Source organism: Triticum dicoccoides, chromosome 4B, assembly GCF_002162155.2.
Source record: "Triticum dicoccoides isolate Atlit2015 ecotype Zavitan chromosome 4B, WEW_v2.0, whole genome shotgun sequence".
Classification (NCBI taxonomy): domain Eukaryota; kingdom Viridiplantae; phylum Streptophyta; class Magnoliopsida; order Poales; family Poaceae; genus Triticum; species Triticum dicoccoides.
In genome coordinates, this window is record NC_041387.1 from 202094355 (window position 1) to 202116209 (window position 21855).

A 21855-nucleotide genomic window follows, 5' to 3' on the forward strand; every position below is an offset into this window, starting at 1 on the left:
CCGTTAGTGAAAGAAAAAAAACCCACCACATAAGGTACTATAATGAACTCATTCTTTATTTATTTTGTTGTTAAACCTACTGTATTCCAAGTTCTCTATGGTTTATTAATTATTTTACTAGCCATAGATGCATCAAAATAAGCAAACAACACACGCAAAACAGAATCTGTCAAAAACAGAACAGCCTATAGCAATCTGTAACTAACGCAAACTTCTGCAACTCTAAAAATCCTACAAAAATAGGAAGTCCTGGAAAATTTGTATATTGATGAGTAGAAAAAAGAATCAACGCAAAATCACGTTTCTGTGATTTAAAAAAATAATTTCGTTCGTGCAAAGTTTCTGTTTTTCAGCAGAATCAAATCAACTCTCATCATAGGTTATCCTATAGGTTCTACTTGGCACAAACACTAATTAAAACATAAAAACACATCTAAACAGACGGTTTATGCAATATTTATTACTAAACAGAAAAAAAAAACACAAATAAAATTGGGTTGCCTCCCATCTAGCGCTATCGTTTAACGCCCCTAGCTAGGCATAAAAGCGTAGATAGATCTAAGTAGTGCCATCTTTGGCACTTAATTCATAAGTAGCTCGCATGATAGATTCATAAGGTAATTTGACTTTATTTATTGGAAAGTGTTCCATGCCTTTCTTTAATGGAAATTGGAATCTAATATTCCCTTCACTAATCGCGCCAATCGTTCTAAGGAAAGGTCTACCAAGAATAATAGGGCAAGAAAGATTGCAATCTATATCAAGAACGATAAAATCTACGGGCACAAATTTTCTATTTGCAACAATGAGAACATCATTGATACTTCCCATTGGCTTTTTAATGGTGGAATCCTAAAGGTGCAAATTTAAAGAGCAATCATCAAGATCATGGAAACCTAGCATATCACATAAAGTTTTCGGAATCGTGGAAACACTAGAACCCAAATCACACAAAGCAAAACACTCATGATGTTTAATTTTAATCTTTATAGTAGGTTCCCACTCATCATTAAGTTTTCTAGGTATAGAAACTTCCAAATTAAGTTTTTCATCATAAGAATGTGTCAAGGCATCAATGATATGTTTGGTAAAAGCTATATTTTAACTATAAGCATGAGGAGAATTAACAACGGATTGCAACAAGGAAATACAACCTTCTAGAGAACAATTATCATAATCAAATTCCTTGAAATCCGAGATAGTGGGTTCAATACTATTTAAAGTCATGACCTCTCCAATTCCACTTTTACCAAATTTAGCATCAAGATCTAAAAACTCTGAATTATTGGGACGCCTTCTAAATAAAGTTGACTCATCTCCAGTACCATTATTATCAAGATTCATATTGCAAAACAAAGATCTAATATGAGACACATCAATAACTTTAAGATCTTCATCATTATTTTCATGGAAACTAGAAGAACACGCCTTCACAAAGCAATCTTTCTTAGCATGCAATCTAGAGGTTCTTTCCTTGCACTCATCAATGGAAATTCTCATGGCTTTGAGAGACTCATCGATATCATGCTTGGGAGGAGTAGATCTAAGTTTAAGAGAATCAACATCAAGCGAAAGTCTATCAACTTTGAGCAATTTTTCTTCAAGCAAAGCATTAAAATTCTTTTGAGAGATCATAAATTCTTTCACACTATTCTCAAAATCAGAGGGCATCTTATTAAAATTACCATAAGAATTATTGTAGGAATTTCCATAATTATTAGAGCAATTTCTAGGGAACGGTCTAGCATTAAAGATTCCTCTATAAGCATTGTTTCCAAAACTATTCCTACCAACAAAATTCACATCCATAGATTCATTATTATCCTCAATCAAAGTGGACAAAGGCATATCATTGGGATCAAGAGGAGTATTTCTAATAGCAAACAATTTCATAAGTTCATCCATCTTTCCAGTCAAAACATTAATTTCTTCTATAGCATGTACTTTTTTACTAGTAGATCTTTCGGTGTGCCATTGAGAATAATTATCCATAATATTATCAAAGAGTTTTGTAGCATCTCCTAACGTGATTTCCATAAACGTGCCTCCCGCGGCCGAATCTAAAAGATTTCTAGAAGCAAAGTTCGAACGGCATAAAAATTTTGTATGATCATCCATAAATCAAACCATGAGTAGGGCAATTGCGAATCATCAATTTCATTCTTTCCCAAGATTGGGCAACATGCTCATGATCAAGTTGTTTAAAATTCATAATATCGTTCCTAAGAGTGATAATCTTAGCGGGAGGAAAATACTTAGAGATAAATGCATCTTTGCACTTGTTCCAACAATCAATACTATTTTTAGGCAAAGACGAAAACCAAACTTTAGCACGATCTCTAAGTGAAAACGGAAATAACTTAAATTTAACAATATCATTTTTCGTATCTTTCTTCTTTTGCATATCACACAAATCAACAAAGTTGTTTAGATGAGTAGCAGCATCTTCACTAGGAAGACCGGCGAATTGATCTTTCATCACAAGATTCAGCAAAGCAGTATTGATTTCACAAGACTCACCATCATTAAGAGGAGCAACCGGAGTACTAAGGAAATCATTATTATTGGTATTGGAGAAATCACACAATTTGGTATTATCTTGTGCCATGGCAACAAGTAATCCAACACACAAGCAAATAGAAAAAGGCAAGCGAAAAAAAGAGAGGAGAAGATTGGGAAAGAGAGGGCAAATAAAACGGCAAGGGTGAAGTGGGGGAGAGGAAAACGAGAGGCAAATGGCAAATAATGTAAATGCGAGGGAGATGAGTTTGTCATGGGTATTTGGTATGTCTTGACTTAAGCGAAGACCTCCCCGGCAATGGCGCCAGAAATCCTTCTTGCTACATCTTGAGCTTGCATTGGTTTTCCTTGAAGAGGAAAGGGTGATGCAGCAATAGTAGCGTAAGTACTTCCCTCACTTTTTGAGATCCAAGGTATCAATCCAGTAGGAGGTGTCGTGGTTCTAAGTCTGACAGTAGAATGGGGGTAGGTATGGAGAGGCAAGATCCTAGCTATGGAGCAGTTGTACACACGAGTGTTTTACGAGTTCAGGACCGTCTCGGAAGAAGTGACAGCCCTACATCTGGGAGCCCGGAGGCGGTCGACTGGATTACGTGTGTGAAAGGTATAGGTGTGCGAACCCTTCTACCAGTGGAGGGGGGTGGCTTATATAAAGGACGCCAGGACCCCAGCCAGCCCATGTAGCGGAGGGTTAAAGTACATTAAGGCCAGACGTTACTGGTAACGCCTTACATAAAGTGTCATCATGGCCATAAAGACTACTTAATTACAGACCGTTTGGATACAGAGTAGATCTTGAACTCCTGATGGTCGACTGAGTCTTCATGGTCGAGTGTCTTCAGGTTCATCGAGTGTCTTCTAGCCGGTCGAGTGGAATCCCTCTAGGTTGACTGGAAGACGGCTTCTTCTAATAGATGCCCTTGGGGAGGGTACCTTGGACAGGTCCGTAACCCTACCCTCGGTACATGACTTCATCAGTAGCCCCCGAATGGATTGAGGTTTGAGTGAGGACGGACTTGGCAATCTTTCCGACCGGCTTTCTGGTACTGTAAAGGTGTTTTTGCTCTGGATCAATGACTTTCAAGTGAGGGTGTCAACTTTCGTTCAGTCGCCTTGATCCATTATTTATATCTGTCAAGTGAACTTTATGAACTTGGAGATTTCCGAGCGATGGATCGCAGGAGATCTTCCATCTAACAAGTTGCCCTGTGGTTAGCGGATTTAGTGGGATCCGAATTTTGGGAAGCGCGCAAAGCGGAGAAGGCCGCGGTACTCGGATGGGATAAGGCAGGGACGCCTCGATTCCCGCGCCACCTTTTTTGCCACGTATCGCGTGCGCGACTATTTCGGGATTTGACAGGATTTCCTGGGCCTACCGTCAGCCACTCGGAAGTGACCCCATATAAGGAACCAGGCGGAAGTTTTCTGAACAGTGCCTCCTCATTTTCTCCTCCCTCATCTCCAGATTCATCTGCTACACTCGCCAACTGCCCATCGCCGCTGCTCCATTCCAGCTTCGTCGATGACAATGGTGAAGGAGAAGACGACGGCTTTGGAGAGGGCGAAGAAGGCGACGGCGCAAGCGAAGGGGAGAGCGCCCAGTCGGGGTGGATCCTCATCGCGGTCTCGCCTACGGCAGGGCTGGATCCAAGGGGATTGGATCCGCTCGACCGTCACCCAGAAGGACCTCGACGACCTAGCCAATGAGGGGCTGATCGAGCATGGAGCAGCGAGGCTTCCGGGGGCGGAGTGGCAACCGCAACCTCAGGAGGATGAGTGTGTCCTCTTGGTGACTCATGTATATCGAGGGTTTTCTCTGCCGCCGCATCTTTTCTTCCGAGGATTTCTGAATTTCTTTAGAGCTCAGCTTCACCATTTTACTCCAAATTCCATCGCCTATCTCTCTGCCTTTGTATCTTTGTGTGATAATTTCTTGGATTGTCGGCCGCACTGGGGCCTCTTCAAACACATATTCACTTGTCGTTCCCAGACGGTGAAAAAGGCCAGCCCCAATGACGAGAGAACCCAGATGATCCAGATGTGTCGGGGTCTTGGGGTCTTGATGAGGAGTAAGAGGGCTTTCCCTGCTATGACCCTTTCCCGAGTCGGTCAGAGGGTGGCAGTCAACCTGGTTCTACTGCCAAGACCGGTCGACGCCAGGGCAGTCGACCGGGCTTCCTCCCTTCTCTATGAGTCGAGTGCACAAGCCCTCCTCTCTGAAAGTAGTTCTGGAGGAGAAGGCTCAGGTGGAAATGTTGATGGAGCGAGTAGTTTTGATTCGTGACGGCGTGACCGGCATGGACCTTCTAGAGGTTTTCCTTCAGCGGCGCATCCAACCACTCCAGTACCGGGGCCACCCAATGTGGCTGTATTTTGTTACTGAAGACACCAGTCGGGTCCACCCAGAGGAGGTCGACGATGCTACATTGGAGAGGTGGATGACTGCCATCACGGGGAACAAGGACAACCCTCGTGGAGCTAGGAGGATCGTTCCACTCGACCAATCTTATGAGGTGGACAAGGTACGACTATTTTCCTCCGATTGTTCTGTCCATTCTATTTCGTCGTAAATCAGTCGATTAACCTTTGTCTTGCTTGCTGTCTTTCGGGAAACCACTGAGTTGTACTCGATGCCCAACAGGGCGCAGGCACAGGCCGAAGAGGAGGAAGGAAGCGGAGGCGAAAGTCAAGAGGAGTGGGAGTCGGACGCCGATGAGGGTGAGGAAGATGCAGGTTCTGACGAAGAGGAAGAGGAGGAGGAAGAGGAGGAGGAAGTTGCGCCTCCTCGTTCCGAAAGGAGGTCCAAGCTCGCCCACGACCCTGCGGCTGATCGTGGCAAGGGAGTCGCACCTGCTAGGCAGTCGATGAAACGTCCTTGGACAACTTCACCGGCACCGACTGGAAAGGCGTCGAAGCAACCCCGAGCGGCCCCGTCAAAACCGGCGAAAGCCCTACCAAAGATGAGGATGGAGATTCCGACTGTCTCTGGGTAACGGTCATAACTCATGTTTTCCATTCTTGGTCGATTCAATCGCTGACCAACTGATATTTGCAAATCGCAGTGCTGCTACTTCTGAGACTTCAGCCAGGCATGAGGATCAAGAAATGGAAGATGCTGCGACTTCTCACCCTGGTATGATCTGCGTGGCTTCGCTTCCGGTCGATTGAATCTTTATTTTTGATTTTGAACTTCTTCTGCAGCTCCGCCTAACGTTGTCATCAATCTTCCTGACGATGACGACGAAGCGCCGCTGAGGCAGAGGAGGAGCAGGAAGGCGACTGTTGGCAAGGCTGTGCAGGTTACGTCGGCACCTGGACCACAGATTCCCGAGGGGAGCAATGTTGCTTGGGCTACCGTGTCCTTTGCGGAGCCGTTGACGGTTGCCCGCCCTTCGTCATCGAGTGCTGACCCGCCTTCTCTCTTCTCCACCTACCACGTCTCGGAGGACCAAGCAAGCGCTGCCAAGGAAGCCATACGTCAGGTCGGGATTATGATGGAGCAGGTGAAGGCAATCCGAACCGCCAGCCAAGCAGCTTATGACGCGAGCTCAGCTCTCCAGAGCAATGTCCAGGTTAGTTGAACACCGACTGGAAATCTTGATATTTGTCATGCACCCACTAGGTGTGTCAATTCTACAGTGGATTGCTGGCAGTCGACTATAGTATTTGTGTCTTGAGATTTCTCACTTTACTTGTTCCACTCGACCATGGTCGAGTGGAACAATGAAACTGGTGGGGGCACGCTGAGTGCACCCACTGGGAGTAGTCCCCGAGACCGTGGTCGATTGCTGGCAATCGACTATTGTCTGAATTTTTTTAATTTTTTTTGACAGTTAACTGCTTCCGGTCGACTGATCGACTCTGAGTTTAGCTGATAGAACTAGTGGGGGCACGCTGAGTGCACCCACAGGGTGTAGTCCCCGAGACTACAGTTGAATGTTTAGATTCATCTGTAGTCTTCGAAATAGTACGATTTTTCCTTTAGTCACTCGGAAGTGATCTGTCGTTGATGTTTGTCGATGAACTTTCGCAGAAATCTTGTGACCTTGTTTCTCGTTATACTGAATTGGAGAACAAGTATATCCAGCTTGAGCTTGACCAAAAGCTTGTCCAAGAGAACTTCACGAAGGCGAAGGAGGAGGCAAAAGGTATGTTTGGTGAGAATCTTGACGACTGTCCTCGCTTCTTGCCTGTCTCCGAATCTGATCTTATTGTGATTTTCATAGAAAAACTGAGGGATGCTCTGAAGAAGAAGGACCATGACCTTGCCGAGGCGCAGAAAACGGCTGCAAACAAGACTAGGCTTGCAGAAGAGAAGTTGGCTTCCGTCAACAAACTTGAAGAAGAAAACACTAATCTGAAAGCCGCTCTTGACGTGGCTAACCAAGAAGTCACTCGACTGAGGAATGCCAATATGGTCCTGGATGACAAAGCTGGTGAACTGGCAGGAAAGAAGAATGACTTGGAGCTTTATCTGGGAGGACTCGCCAAAAAGCTGTTCCTCATGCTCGAAGGTAACCTCTTATCTCCGATTGGTAATTACTGACTTGCTGTAGGGGCGTTAGCTTATCCTTGAATCATGTCCACAGAATTCTGCCAAAACTTTGAAGAGGAGACTAGTCGAGTGGAGACTGGCTTGGATCCCATCAATTCTCTAGTGAAGGATGAAACTGCTATGAACGTGCTCTGCCTCGAGTCCCGCATTGCTGCAGTGGTCGATTACCTCGAAAGACTGAAGGCCGCTATATCGCGCATCGACACATCGTTCTGGCCAGAAGAAACGCTTCAGAATGACATTGAGTCGCTGATGACTCGACTGAACGAGATTCTGAGTCGAGTGCAAGAGTGGAAGAAGTCTTCTGCCCGGTGCGGTGCTGACGTCGCTCTGTCCTTGGTCCGTGTCCACTGCAAAGAAGCGAGAGAAGACAAGCTGGTGTCTCTCAAGGTGGCCAATACTAGGAAGCATGACTTCCCTTCTTTCATGGAGACCTTCATCGCGGCCGCCACTCGGATTGCAGATGGGATTGACCTGGATGAGTTCGTTGCGCCTTCCAGCCCTCCGCAGGAGGGGTAAAAAACTGTTATGCTTGACGATTTGAACTTGCCTCAGAATACCGAGTGATTTTTGTAACCGCTAAACTTTAACAGGCTTGATGCCTGAGCACTCCTAGGTCCGTAAGACGTTATCCGAACTTGATTCGCTGTTTGAAATACGTTTGCTTCTTTTGGGTAACCATCTTCTTTGGCTTGGAGTATATACTAGCATCTGTAATGCTCTTTTGTAGGTAAGATTGGAGCACAAATTGTCGTCGACCTGTGCTCGTAATATTCGGGCAGGTGCTGAGTTGCAGCTAAGCCCCCCAGTGGGAGGTTTGCTCTCCACTCGGTAGATTTTTTAGAAACTTAGGCGAGCACTGGGCTGTGGCTAAGCCCCCGAGTGGGAGGTTTGCTCTCCACTCGGTAGGTTTTTTAGAAACTTAGGCGAGCGTTGGGCTGCAGCTAAGCCCCCGAGTGGGAGGTTTGCTCTCCACTCGGTAGGATTTTAGAAACTTAGGCGAGCGCTGGGCTACAGCTAAGCCTCCGAGTGGGAGGTTTGATCTCCATTCGGTAGGTTTTTTAGAAAGTTAGGCGAGCGCTGGGCTGCAGCTAAGCCCTCGAGTGGGAGGTTTACTCTCCATTCGGTAGGTTTTTTAGAAACTTAGGCGAGCGCTGTGCTGCAGCTAAACCCCCGAGTGGGAGGTTTGCTCTCCACTCGGTAGGATTTTAGAAACTTAGGCGAGCGCTGGGCTGCAGCTAAGCCCCCGAGTGGGAGGTTTTCTCTCCACTCAGTAGGATTTTAGAAACTTAGGCGAGCGCTGGGCTACAGCTAAGCCCCCGAGTGGGAGGTTTGCTCTCCACTCGGTAGGATTTTGTTTACTTAGGCGAGTACTTGGACTGCAGCTAAGCCTCCGAGTGGAAGACTGGCTTACCACTCGGTAGGATTTTGTTTACCTAGGCGAGTACTTGGACTACAGCTAAGCCTCCAAGTGGAAGACTGGCTTACCACTCGGTAGGATTTTCAAAAACTTGGGCGAAAGGGATTTCGCAGCCAAGCCTCCGAGTGGAAGGCTGGCTTACCACTCGGCAGGATTTTTTACAAGCTTAGACGAAACGGGTTCGCAGCTAAGCCACCCACTGGGGGACAGATTTATGAAAGCAAAAGCAATAACAATTTCTAAGAAAATTATGAAACTCTTGTCTTTGATGAATACACTATAAGAGTACTCTTATTACAACTCATCCGAATGGAAAACTTAATTGTAGAAAGGGCGGAGTAAGTCCGTGTTCCATGCTCTGGGCTCGTCGATCTGGTGCTCGACATTGTAAAGGCGGTACACCCCATTATGAAGAACCTTTGTGACGATGAAGGGACCTTCCCAAGTAGGAGCAAGCTTCTGTGGTTTCTGTTGATCCACTCAGAGGACTAAATCTCCCTCTTGGAAAGCTTGACTCTTCACATTTCTGGCATGGAAGCGATGCAAGTCCTGCTGGTAAATGGTCGATTGGATCAAGGCCATCTCCCTTTCTTCTTCTAGAAGATCGACTGCGTCCTGTCGGGCTTGCTCTGCTTCAGCTTCAATGTAAAGTTCGACTCGGGGCGCGTTGTGAAGCAGATCACTCAGCAAGACTACTTCAGCTCCGTAGACTAAGAAGAACAGAGTCCTCCCAGTCGACCGATTTGGCGTGGTCCTTAACCCCCAAAGTACCGACGGAAGTTCATCGACCCATGCACCAGCTGCGTGTTTGAGGTCACGCATCAGTCGAGTTTTCAGTCCTTTGAGAATTAAGCCATTTGCTCGTTCTGCTTGTCCATTCGACTGAGGGTGAGCGACTGAAGCGTAGTTGACTCGTGTACCCTGAGATGTGCAGAAGGCTCTGAACTCTTCGGAGTCGAAGTTTGACCCATTGTCCGTGATGATACTACGGGGAACTCCATATCTGAACACCAACTCCCTGATGAAGCTGACGGCGGTGCTGGCATCCAAATTCTTGATGGGTTTAGCCTCGATCCACTTAGTGAACTTGTCGACTGCTACCAACACATGGGTGTAGCCGTTTCTGCCTGTCCTTAGAGGTCCAACCATATCCAGTCCCCACACAGCAAAAGGCCAGACGAGTGGAATGGTTTTCAAGGCTGAGGCGGGTTTGTGTGACATGTTGGAGTAAAATTGACATCCTTCACACTTGTCGACTATCTCTTTCTCCATCTCATTTGCTCTAGGCCAATAGAAACTAGCTCGGTATGCTTTAGCCACGATGGTCCGAGAAGACGCATGATGGCCGCAGGTCCCCGAGTGGATGTTGTTGAGAATCATTCGACCTTCTTCTGGTGTTTTGCATTTCTGGCTGACTCCAGTCACACTTTCCCTGTATAACTGTCCCCTCCATGACGGTGAAGGCTTTGGATCGGCGGACGATCTCCCGAGCCTCTTCTTCATTCTCGGGGAGCTCTTTTCTCAGAATATAGGCGATATAGGGCACTGTCCAATCGGGAGTGATGACCAGAACTTCCATGACGAAGTCGACCACAGCTGGGACCTCGACTTCAGTCGGATCTGTGGCGCTCTTTGGCTGCGGGGCTTCCTCGGTGAAAGGATCTTCTTGAACCGACGGTGCGTGAACATGCTCCAAGAACACATCACTAGGAATAGCTTCCCTCTTGGAACCTATCTTGGCCAAGTCATCGACTGCTTGATTTTTCAGTCGGGGAACGTGATGGAGCTCTAATCCCTCAAATTTTTTCTCCAGCTTTCTGACTCCATTGCAGTATCCAGTCATGGCTGGGCTTCTGACGTGCCACTCCTTCATCACTTGATTGACCACTAAGCCCGAGTTGCCGTAGACCATGAGGCGACGGACGCCGAGTGAAATGGCCATATGCAACCCGTACAAGAGTGCTTCGTATTCTGCTTCATTGTTGGAGGAATCAAAGTGAATCTGGAGTACATATCTGAGCTTATCTCCTCGGGGGAAACCAAGACCACCCCGGCACCGGAACCATTCAGCATTTTGGAGCCATCGAAGAACATAGTCCAATGCTCCAAGTGAACTTGGTTTGGTAACTGCTGTCCAGTCCACTCGGCGAGGAAATCTGTTATTGCTTGGGACTTGATAGCTTTCTTTGCCTCAAATCTGATATCAAGGGGAAGAAGTTCAATCGCCCATTTTGCCACTCAACCGGTTGCGTCTCTGTTGTGCAGAATCTCTGATAAGGGGGCGTCGGTGACGACTGTGATAACATGGTCAAAGAAGTAGTGGGCAACTTTCTTCGTGGTCATGTAAAGCACATATACAAGCATCTGATAATGAGGGTATCATTTCTTGGACGGGGTCAGGACTTCGGAAATGTAATATACTGGGCGCTGAACTTTGAAGGCTTTTCCTTCCCCTTCCCGCTCGACCGTAAGTATAGTACTGACGACTTGTCCTGTGGCTGCAATGTAAAGCAGCAAAGGCTCTTTGCTGATTGTGGCAGCAAGAACTGGCTAGGTGGAAAGCAGGGTTTTTAATTCTGCAAACGCTGCATCAGCTTCTGGAGTCCAGTCGAACTTGTCTGACTTCTTCATTAGTCGGTAAAGAGGCAATGCCTTTTCACCGAGGCGAGAGATGAATCGACTTAAAGCGGCCAAGCATCTAGTAAGTTTCTGGACATCGTGCACACACACGGGGCGTTTCATTCGGAGTATAGTGCCAATTTTTTCTGGGTTAGCGTCGATTCCCCGTTCGGAAACGAGAAAACCGAGTAACTTTCCGCCAGGAACTCCGAATGTGCATTTTGATGGATTAAGCTTGATATCATACCTCCTGAGGTTGGCAAATGTTTCAGCTAGGTCAGTCAGCAGGTGGGAACCTTTCCGTGTCTTGACCACAATGTCATCCATGTATGCTTCCACATTCCGACTAATTTGAGTGAGCAAACACTTCTGAATCATCCTCATGAATGTGGCTCCGGCATTCTTGAGGCCGAATGGCATGGTGACATAACAGAAGCACCCGAATGGGGTGATGAAAGCCGTTTTGATCTCATCGGGTCCAAACAGACGGATCTGATGGTACCCGGAATAAGCGTCCAAGAAAGAAAGTCGCTCAGATCCCGCAGTCGAGTCGACTATTTGGTCGATGCGGGGAAGAGGAAAATGATCTTTCGGGCAGGCCCAATTGATATTCTTGAAATCGATGCACATGCGAAGAGAATTGTCCTTTTTGGGGACCATGACGACATTGGCGAGCCACTCGGAGTGGTAAATCTCTCGGATAAACTCTGCTGCTAGGAGCCGAGCCACTTCTTCGCCAATGGTCTTCCTTTTCTGGACGGCGGATCGTCGCAGATGTTCCTTCACAGGTTTTGCCTTCGAGTCGACTCGTAGACGATGCTCAGCCAGTCCCCTGGGTACACCGGCATGTCAGAAGGTTTCCATGCGAAGATGTCCCAGTTCTCACGGAGGAACTGGATGAGCGCTTCTTCCTATTTGGGGTTGAGTGTTGTGGAGATATGAGTCGGAGCAGCGTTTGGGTCGGTCGTGTGGATGTGAATGGGTTTTGTCTCACCGGACGACTGAAACGCTGATTCCGTGGCAGGCTTCTTGGCTCGCAACAAATCACTCGGGTCTGCGTTCCTTTGGTGTTCCTGCCACTCTTATGCCACCATCTGAGTATCGGCGATCTTCGAGCCCTTCTAGAAGCACTCTTCTGCCTTCTTGCGGTTACCAGTGACAGTGATCACGCCTTTAGGGCCTGGCATCTTTAGCTTGAGGTACACGTAACACGGTCGAGCCATAAAACATGCATATGCTGGTCTGCCCAAAATTGCATGATAGGCACTCTGGAAATCCACAACCTCAAATGTCAGCTTCTCTTTGCGGAAATTCTTTGAATCCCAAAAACTACATCAAGAGCAATCTGACCGAGTGACGTAGCCTTCTTGCCAGGAATGACTCCATAAAAACTCATATTGCTCGTGCTCAGTCTGGACATCGGAATGCCCATCCCTTTCAGTGTCTCAGCATACAGTATATTCAAACTGCTGCCGCCATCCATCAACACTTTGGTCAGTCGAGTGCCCTCAACGACCGGGTCGACCACCAATGCTTGACTCCCAGGGGTGGCTATGTGCGTGGGGTGATCATATTGGTCGAACGTAATGGTAGTCTGAGACCACTTCAGGTAATTGGGTGTTGACGGAGCAGCCATGTTCACCTTTCGGTTTATAACTTTCAGTCGGTTTTTGCTCTCAACATCGGCAAAAATCATCAAGGTGGAATTGACCTGCGGATATTCTCCGTCACTATCCTTCTTGTCCTCAACTTTGTCCAACTCTTTTTCGTTGTCCTTGGACTGCTTCCCTTGGAACCGCTGTATCAGGAGTCGACATTGTCAAGTTGTATGCTTCGGGTAGATGAAATTACCCTCTTCGTCCTTCTTGGTGTGGATGTGACATGGCAAATCCAACACGTCATTTCCTTCCTTATCTTTTACCTTCTTGGGGTTCCAAGGCCCCTTGGGTTTCCCTTTGAATTTTCTTTGGTTCAGGGCCAAGGCTTCTCCAGGTGTGGCTGGCTCAGCTTTACGCTTTTGCTTCCGACTGGAATTTCCACCTCCGGTGTCTTGGGCGACTGACTTGTGTTTGCCGCTCCGGAGCCGATCCTCTTCCTCACCATTGGCATATTTGGTGGCTATTTCCATCATTCGACTCAGAGACATGTCTCCGGTTTGACCGAATTTCAGGCTTAGCTCTCTGTACTTTACGCCCTCCTTGAAGGCGCACACCGCCTGGTGATCGGATACATTTTCTACTGTATGATGCAGTGTGATCCACCTCTGGATGTAATCTCTCAGAGTCTCATTCGACTTCTGTACACAAGATTGCAGCTCTGTCAGCCCCGCTGGCCGCTTGCACGTTCCTTCGAATGTCCTGACAAACACTCGGGAGAGGTCCTCCCACGTGTAGATGCTGCTGGGCATCAACTGATTCAGCCATGCCCTGGCTGATCCTTCCAACATGAGAGGCAAATGTTTCATGGCCACCTCATCATTTCCACCGCCGATCTGAACAGCCACTCGGTAGTCCTCAAGCCAAGTGTCGGGCTTGGACTCACCGTTGAACTTGCTGACTCCAGTCGCCAACCTGAAGTTGGGAGGAATCACCGCGGCTCTGATGGCTCTGCTGAAACACTCTGGTCCGGAGATGTGCACTCGGCTGCTGGTGGGTATGTCTCTATCATTACCCTCTCTATGGGCTCTGTTCCGGTCGACCAGACCTTGAATGATGATGGATCTCGCGTCAAAGCCTGGTTCTCTGGGATCGACTGGAATTCTTCGTCCTCCACTGTACTGGCGTCTGTCATCTTGCTATCGAGGCATATATGATCCACCTCTCCGGGGAGGGGTGGGCACTCGACGTCGATCGTTGCAATCGACTCGGTGATCATCCTGCTTATAGTTCCTGTACTGATCATGTCGGTCGCCATGCCCTTCACGCCTCGGGGGCGATCTGGGGCTATGAGCTGACTGGACAGTATTCGCCGCCATGGACCTGCTATGAATCATGTTCCGCGACTGCGACACAGCCGAATTATGATCCCCAGCTGCACGGAGCAAATCCCTGATGTGCATCAAGCCTCTGCCAGCCTCTGACTGGGAAGGCTGAATCGACTCCGCTATACGTGTTGCAGCTGCCAAATTCTAGATTGGAGTGCGGTATACCTGAGTCGGAGGTTTAAAGAGTTGGCGTCGACTGGAGTCGGGGACCCGTTGACGCGCGCTCTCGTCGAGTGCTCGCTGAAGGTTCTCCAGTCGAGTGCACTCGGCCAGGTTGGCCAAGCGCGCATCTTCTAAGGCGCGGGCCTCAGGGGTTTCTCCAACGATTGGAGTATGAAGCGCATCCATGTTCCGACAGCGAAGTTCTTCCCTCTGATGCGAGTCGAGGGGCTCGGGGCGTTACTCCTCATGGTTGTGCGACGGATCGCCCCCACCATTGCCTCCCTCGGCGCCAGGAAAGCCGAGAGGAACGTGCGCCCTGTTGACCATCAGGACCTCCGCCGCCAGATCACTGTTGTCGCATTCGGATGCAGTCTCTATGGAGCCAGTCGACAGGTCGAACAGGCCGTAAAGAGATTCGTCGGGCTCGATTGTCGCGACTTGGGCAGTGGTCGACTGGCGAGCCACTGCGTGCCTCACCCACTGCTGGAGCCTCGACTGACCAGAGCGCTTACACCGGCGAGAAGCTGGGAGGGAGGATGACACGAAAACTGACCGATATGGAGTCGACGGTTGCCGCAGAAGGACGCCGCGGACGCATGCTCGAAAATGCGTTGCTCCGTGGACCGGGAGCGCATCCACGTCGAGCGGAGCCTCCTGCAGCCAGGCAGAATCATCGGCGACGAACGTGAGCGCGCCAAGACGGATCTCGTGGCCCTCAACCAGAAATCCGCCCGAAACCATGATGATGGGAATTGAAAAGATTGCAACTTCTCCAACGAGTCGCTAAGATACCTGCCCCAAGGTGGGCACCAACTGTCGTGGTTCTAAGTCTGATAGTAGAATGGGGGGTAGGTATGGAGAGGCAAGATCCTAGCTATGGAGCAGTTGTACACACGAGTGTTTTACGAGTTCAGGCCCTTCTCGGAAGAAGTAACAGCCCTACGTCTCAGAGCCCGGAGGCAGTCGACTGGATTACGTGTGTGAAAGGTACATGAGTGCGAACCCTTCTACTAGTGGAGGTGGGTGGCTTATATAAAGGACGCCAGGACCCCAGCCAGCCCACGTAGCGGAGTGTTAGAGTACATTAAGGCCAGACGTTACTGGTAATGCCTTACATAAAGTGTCATCATGGCCATAAAGACTACTTAATTACAGACCGTTTGGATACAAGTAGATCTTGAACTCCTAATGGTCAAGTGAGTCTTCATGGTCGAGTGTCTTTAGGTTCGTCGAGTGTCTTCTAGCCGGTCGAGTGGAATCCCTCTGGGTCGACTGGAAGACGGCTTCTTCTAATAGATGCCCTTGGGGAGGGTACGTTGGATAGGTCCGTAACCCTACCCTAGGTACATGACTTCATCAAGAGGCTCCTCAAAAGTCCCACGCACCTACACAAACAAACAAAGAACTCGCAACCAATGCAATAAAGGGGTTGTCAATCCCTTCACGGCCACTTGCGAAACTGAGATCTGATAGAGATAGTATGATAAGATAAATATATTTTTGGTATTTTATAATATAGATGCAAACAGTAAAGATGCAAATAAAAGTAGATTGAAATCTTATATGATAAAAGATAGACCCGGGGCCATAGGTTTCACTAGTGGCTTCTCTCAAGATAGCATAAGTATTACGGTGGGTGAATAAATTACTGTCGAGCAATTGATAGAAAAGCGAATAATTATGAGATTATCTAGGCATGATCATGTATATAGGCATCATGTCCGCGACAAGTAGACCGACTCCAACCTACATCTAGTACTATTACTCCACACATCGACCGCTATCCAGCATGCATCTAGAGTATTAAGTTCATAAGAACAGAGTAACGCATTAAGAAAGATGACATGATGTAGAGGGATAAACTCAAGCAATATGATATAAACCCCACCTTTTTATTCTCGATGGCAACAATAAAATACGTGCCTTGCAAACCTTTCTGTCACTGGGTAAGGACACCGCAAGATTGAACCCAAAGCTAAGCACTTCTCCCATGCCAAGAAAGATCAACCTAGTAGCCCAAAACAAACTGATAATTCGAAGAGACTTGCAAAGATAACTTAATCATACATAAAAGAATTCAGAGAAGATTCAAATATTTCTCATAGATAAACTTGATCATAAACCCACAATTCATCGGATCTCGACAAACACACCGCAAAAAGAGTTACATCGAATAGATATCCACAAGAGAGGGGGAGAACATTGTATTGAGATCCAAAAAGAGAGAAGAAGCCATCTAGCTAATAACTATGGACCCGAAGGTCTGTGGTCAACTACTCACAACTCATCGGAGGGGCTATGGTGTTGATGTAGAAGCCCTCTGTGGTCAATCCCCCCTCCGGCGGAGCGCCGGCGAAGGCTCCAAGATGGGATCTTGCGGATACAGAAGGTTAAAGCGGTGGAAATTGTTTTTCGTTGGCTCCCTGGATGTTTTCGGGGTACGTAGGTATATATAGGAGGAAGAAGTATGTCGGTGGCCGCTCGTGGGGCCCAGGAGACAGGGGGCGCGCCCAGGAGGGGTGGACGCGCCCTCCTATCTCCTGGCCGCCTCGTTGCTTCTTGACTTGCAATCCAAGTTCTCTGGATCACGTTCATTCCAAAAATCCCGCTCGCGAAGGTTTTATTCCGTTTGGACTCAGTTTGATATTCCTTTTCTTCGAAATACTAAAATAGGCCAAAAAGCAGCAATACTGGTTGGGCCTCTAGCAATACGGGTTGGGCCTCCCAAATATGATATAAATATGTAAAATAAAGCACATAAACATCCAAAAAGGGGTAATATAATAGCATGGAACAATCAAAAATTATAGATACGTTGGAGACGTATCACCGTCCTCAGGAACTGAGTTCTGTGTTTGTGATCCAAGACAGTTGCTACCACACATTGGAATGCTTAAGATCCCCTCTCCACTTATTAATCAACTCAATCTCTGTCCAGGAGTTGCAACTAGTTTCTGGTATTTGTAGGTTGTGTTAGTAGTCTACCAAGTGGCACCCGGTACAGGTGGGTTTGGGACAGACTAGGCACCATGGTCTGGTGTATAAAGCGTCGCCCATTTGGTGGGCTTGGGAACCCTATACACATTGTTTGGGGCCGTGAGTGACATCCTGATCAGATCTCCTTGTAGATGGAACCCTAATAGGCGATAAACCTGGACTATGGTCTTGCGTGGTTAGTCAGGTCTTGGCCAACACCCTCGCCAGGCTTCCACTTGAAGGTTGCCGAGATACGTCACGTGTACATGGCGGTAAGTGGCGAGAGCGTGTGTGAAGAAGTACACCCCTGCAGGGTTAACATGATCTATTTGAATAGCCGCATCCGTGCTACCTCTTGAGCACTGTGTTGGTTTTCCCTTGAAGAGGAAAGGGTGATGCAGCAAAGTAGCGTAAGTATTTCCCTTACTTTTTGAGAACCAATGTATCAATCTAGTAGGAGGCTCCACGCAAGTCCCTCATACCTACAAAAACAAACAAGAACCTCACAACCAATGCGATAAAGGGGTTGTCAATCCCTTCACTGCCACTTGCGAAAGTGAGATCTGATAGAGATAATAACATAAGATAAATATTTTTGGTATTTTTACGAAATAGGTTGGAAAGTAAAGATTGAAAAATAAAGTAGTCGAAACTTATATGATGAAAGATAGACCCGAGGGCCCTAGGTTTCACTAGTGGCTTCTCTCAAGATAGCATAAGTATTACGGTGGGTGAACAAATTACTATCGAGCAATTGATAGAGAGTGCATAGTTATGAGAATATCTAGGCATGATCATGTATATAGGCATCACGTCCGCAACAAGTAGACCGAAACGATTCTGCATCTACTACTATTACTCCACACATCGACCACTATCCAGCATGCATCTAGAGTATTAAGTTCATAAGAACAGAGTAACGCATTAAGCAAGATGACATGATGTAGCGGGATAAACTCAAGCAAAATGATATTAAACCCCATATTTTTATCCTCGATGGCAATAATGCAATACATGCCTTGCTACACCTGCTGTCATTGGGAAAGGACACTGCAAGATTGAACCCAAAGCTAAGCACTTCTCTCATTGCAAGAAAGATCAATCTAGTAGGCCAAACCAAACTGGTAATTCGAATAGACTTGCAAAGATAACATATCATCAATAAAAGAATTCAGAGGAGATTCAAATATTTCTCATAGATAAACTTGATCATAAACCCACAATTCATCGGATCTCGACAAACACACCGCAAAAAGAGTTACATCGAACATATCTCCAAGAAGATCAAGGAGAACTTTGTATTGAGATTCAAAGAGAGAGAAAAAGCCATCTAGCTAATAACTATGGAGCTGAAGGTCTCTGGTAAACTACTCACAACTCATAGGAGAGGCCTTGGCGATGATGTAGAATCCCTAAATGATCGATTCTCCCTCCGGCGGAGCGCCGGAAAAGGCTCCAAGATGGGATCTCACAGGTACAGAAGGTTGCGGCGGTGGAAATAGGGTTTCGTGGTGCTCCTGGATGTTTTCAGGGTACGAGAGTATATATAGGCGAAAGAGGTCGGTCAGGGGAGCCACGAGGGGCCCACAAGGATGGGGGGCGCTCCCACCCCCCTAGGGCACGCTCTCCTGCCTCGTGGCCGCCTCGACTGCTTCTTGACGTCCACTCCAAGTCTCCTGGATTGCGTTTGTTCCAAAAAGATCGCTTCCGAAGGTTTCATTCTGTTTGGACTCCGTTTGATATTCCTTTTCTTCTAAACACTGAAATAGGCAAAAAAACAACAATTTGGGTTGGGCCTCCGGTTAGTAGGTTAGTCCCAAAAATGATATAAAAGTGTAAAGTAAAGCCCATAAACATCCAAAACAGGTAATATAATAGCATGGTACAATCAAAAATTATAGATACGTTGGAGACGTATCAAGTATCCCCAAGCTTAATTCCTACTTGTCCTCGAGTAGGTAAATGATAAAAATAGAATTTTTGATGTGGAATGCTACCTAGCATATTTCTTAATGTAGTTTTCTTTATTGTGGCATGAATGTTCAGATCCAAATGATTCAAGATAAAAGTTCATATTGACATAAAAGTAATAATACTTCAAGCATACTAACAAAGCAATCATGTCTTCTCAAAATAACATGGCTAAAGAAAGTTTATCCCTACAAAATCATATAGTTAGGCTATGTTTCATTTTTGTCACACAAATTACTCCCATCATGCACAACCCCGGTTTCAGCCAAGCAATTGGTTCATACTTTTTAACGCGCTTCAGCTTTTTTCACTCTCACGCAATAGATGAGCGTAAGCCATGGATATAGCAGTATGGGTGGCATAGAATATGACGATGGAGGTTGTGTGGCAAAGACATAAAAGGAGAAAGTCTCACGTTGGCGAGGCTAATTAACGGGCTATGGAGATGCCCATCAATTAATGTCAACACGAGGAGTAGGGATTGCCATGCAACGGATGCACTAGAGCTATAAATGTATGCAAGCTCAACAAAAGAAACTAAGTGGGTGTGCAAACAACTTGCTTGCTCATGAAGACCTAGGGCATTTTGAGGAATCCCATCGTTGGAATATACAAGCCAAGTTCTGTAATGAAAAATTCCCACTAGTATATGAAAGTGACAACATAGGAGACTCTCTATATGAAGAACATGGTGCTACTTTGAAGCACAAGTGTGAAAAAGGATAGTAATATTGTCCCCCTTTTTATTTTATTTTTTGTGGGCCTTTCTTTTTTTATTTGGCCTTTCCCTTTTTTTTATTTGGCCTTTTTTTATTTGGCCTTTCTCTCTTTTTATTCAAGGGACAATGGTCTAATAATGATGATCATCACACTTCTATTTATTTACAACTCATGAATTACAACTCGATACTAGAACAAAATATGACTCTATATGAATGCCTCCGGCGGTGTACCGGGATATGCAATGGATCAAGAGTGACATGTATGAAAAATTATGCATGGTGGATTTGCCACAAATACGATGTCAACTACATTATCATGCAAGAGCAATATGACAATGATGGAACATGTCATCATAAACGAAACGGTGGAAAGTTTCATGGCAATATATCTCGGAATGGCTATGTGAATGCCATAATAGGTAGGTATGGTGGATGTTTTGAGGAAGATATAAGTTGGTTTATGTGTGATAGAGCGTATCGTATCACGGGGTTTGGATGCACCGGCGAAGTTTGCACCAACTCTCAAGGTGAGAAAGGGCAATGCACGGTACCGTAGAGGCTAGCAATGATGGAAGGGTAAAAGTGCATATAATCCATGGACTTACATTAGTCATAAAGAACTCATATACTTATTGCAAAATTTTATTAGCCCTCGAAGCAAAGTACTAATTATGCATGCTCCTAGGGGAAGGGTTGGTAGGAGTTAACCATCGCGCGAACCCGACCTCCACTCATAAGGAAGGCAATCAAAAGAGCACCCCATGCTACAAATTTGTTACACAACTTTTACCATACGTGCATGCTACGGGACTTGCCAACTTCAACACAAGTATTTATTATTATCATAAGTACCCAACTAGCATGACTCTAATATAACCACCTCTATATCTCAAAACAATTATCAAGCGTCAAATTGATCATAGCATCCAATTCACTTCCTATGATAGTTTTTATTATACCCAACTTGGATGCCCATCATTCTAGGACCAATTTTATAACCATAGCAAATACCATGATGTTCTAAAAGACTCTCAAAATAATATAAGTGATGTATGAGAGATCAATAATTTCTACAAAATAAAACCACCGACGTGCTCTAAAAAGATATAAGTGAAGCACAAGAGGAAAAATTATCTAGGTCAAAAGATATAAGTGAAGCACATAGAATGTTCTAATAAATTCCGAATCATGTTGTGTCTCTCCAAAAAGGTGTGTACATCAAGGATGATTGTGCTAAACTAAAAATCAAAGACTCATATCATAAAAGACGCTCCAAGAAAAACACATATCATGTGGCGAATAAAAATATAGCTCCAAGTAAAGTTACTGATAGATGAAGACGAAAGAGGGGATGCCTTCTGGGGCATCCCCAAGATTAGGCTTTTGGTTGTCCTTGAATTATCTTGGGCTGCCATGGGCATCCCCAAGCTTAGGCTCTTGCCACTCCTTATTCCATAGTCCATCAAATCTTTACCCAAAACATGAAAACTTCACAACACAAAACTCAACAGGAAATCTCATAAGCTCCGTTAGTGCAAGAAAAAAAACGACCACTCAAGGTAGTAATGAACTCATTCTTTATTTATACTGGTGGTAATCCTACTGTATTCCAACTTCTCTATGGTTCATACCCCCCGATACTAGCCATAGATTCATCAAAATAAGCAAACAACACACGAAAAACAGAATCTGCCAAAAAAAGAACAGTCTGTAACAATCTATAACTTTCGAATACTTATGGAACTCTAAAAATCCTACGAAAATAGGAAGTCCTAGGAAATTTGTCTATTGATCTACTGCAAAATGAATCAACTACAAATCACGTTTCCGTGATTTATTAAAATTATTCTCGCACGCGCAAAAGTATCTGTTTTTCGGCAGAATCAAATTAACTATCACCCAAGATGATCCTATAGGTTCTACTTGG